Consider the following 2524-nt stretch of genomic DNA (forward strand, 5'->3'; position numbering starts at 1 on the left):
TATATTATAATATATTTACCAGAGTTAGTAAAAACTCAATAAATGCACAAAAAGATGAAATATCAAATTTAGAATCACAAAGAGATAGTTTAGAATATATATATATATATATATATATATATATATCAACATGAACTATTTACAATAAAATGAACAAAGAAGAATTTATAATAGATGAAAAAATATATGAAAATCATGAAGGATTAAAAATAAAAATAGTATTTTCTAATCTAGGAAGAAGATATAAGAAAATAGGTGAACATTTATATTTAATGCTAGAAAAAAAAGAATTAAAATTAGAAGATAAATTGGTATCTATGGTGAGAATAGAAAAAGAAAATGAAGAAATAGATAGGAAAAGGGAAATAGAAAAAAAAACTATAAAAGAAATACGAAAAATAGAAGAAACTAAAAATAGTAGGATTGCTTAATTAAAAAATGAACTACAAATGCTAAAAGATCTGTATGAAAAAAGACAGAAAGAAAAAGAAGAAAAAGATAAAGAACAAAAATTATTAAATGAGATAAATCAATTTAAAGAAAAATTAGAAATAGACAATAAAGAAATAGAAACCAAGGAATTAGAAATTAATACAATAGACACAGAAATAAACACTCTTGATAAAAAAAGAAGATGAAAATATAATACCTAGAATATCAGAAATAAGAAAACCTACATATTATAAGAATAAGTTTAAAAGATATAATATAAAGAATGAATATGACAAATGGACATCAAAACAAATAGGTAATAAAAATTATAACTTTTTAGACTTAGATTGTGTAATAGATACAGAAAAAATAATACAATTATGGATAGGATATATGACAAAATAATTATTAGATAATAATATAAACGTAACAGATGCACCAGAATATATAGAAAGAACACTAATAGGAACAGTGAAATTATGGTTTTCAAATTTAACTGAAAATAGCAAGGAGGTATTAAGAACTAATAAACCTACAGAAGGAACATCATCAACAACTACAACTAAATTAACACCTATAGAATTATTAAAAAAAATATGAAATAGCTATAAAAGACGAATTTAGCAGCATAACAACAATAGAAGAAGAACAAAATGAAGAGAAAGATACAAATAGGAATTTAATGTTAAAATTAGCAATATGTAATATGTGTTACATAGATGAATATACTTGCGCATTTAAAGAATATTATTATAAAGGAGCATATAATATAGAAAAAGTAAAGAAATAAGAAAATTCTATTTTAATAAATTACCTGAACCATTTAGTTCAAAAATAATAAAAAAGTTGGGATGAAGCAAAAATAGTAGATACTCTAGGAGCAAGAATAAAATTTTTACAACAATTGTATAGAAACCTATGTGAAAAATATAGAGAAGAAATAAAAATGGAAAAAACATTAATAAGAAATTTAGCATGTTGCAAAGATAAAATAGCACCTCAATTTAGATGCGAAGAAAGATATTCTAAGAAAAGAAAAAGGCATAAGAAATATAAGAAATACAAAAAATCAAAATATAAGTATAAGAAACCAAGAAAAAGGTATTATGTAAAAAATTATAAACATAAAAGGCCATATAGGAAAAAGAAATCTATAAAGAAATGTACTTGTTATAATTGCGTGAAATTAGGACATTTTGCTAGTGATTGTAAATTACCTAAAAACACAAAAAATAAACAAATATCAGATATAAAAATAGAAAATACAGAATATATGTAGATATATTATATAGATTACGAATTAGAAAGTGAAGACAGTATATATGAAATTTCAAAGAATGAAACAGATAATAAAATAGAAGATAATGAAATAGATAGTGAATTAGACGAATTAAATGACTGAAGAAGATATACAAATAAACCAAATGACTGAAGAAGATATAAAAATAATAACAAAAGAAGAATATTTAAATGTCGAAGGAACAGATCAAAAAATAATATTTGAGAACAATGTATTTGATGAAATAAAAGGAAAAGAGTTAGACTTAAGTAAAGAAAAAATATTTAAAATACCAACAGTAAAAAATATATTTACTAGGAAAAAGGAAGAATATTATGTAGTAAGTCAAAAGGAACATGTAATAGACTGTAGATATGTAAAAGGTAAAGCTAGTATACCACTACTAACAAAAAAGTTAATTAATAAAGAAATAAACGATATAAAAAGTAGAGGAGACCCAATAAAATATGTACACCTTGGAGGTACAGAGATATTAATAAAAGCATGTTTTAGAGAAGGAATAGATATACCAATAGAATTATATTTAGTAGATGATAGGATTATAAGACCTATAGAAAAAAAGCATAATAACAGCGATTAAAGGAAATTTAATATACCAAAATTTTAAATTTATAATAAGTGCAAATTATTTAGTAGCAATAACAGATAAAAATATAGATAAATCATTAGTATTATATTGGAAAATATCAGGAATAGAACTAACCCCAGGAAGTAAAATATTTACAGCAAGATGTAAAAATCTATATGTATTAACAACAAAACATAAAATAACGGGAAAAATAAAATTAATAA

The sequence above is a fragment of the Capsicum annuum genome, chromosome 5 (assembly GCF_002878395.1).
Source record: "Capsicum annuum cultivar UCD-10X-F1 chromosome 5, UCD10Xv1.1, whole genome shotgun sequence".
NCBI lineage: Eukaryota > Viridiplantae > Streptophyta > Magnoliopsida > Solanales > Solanaceae > Capsicum > Capsicum annuum.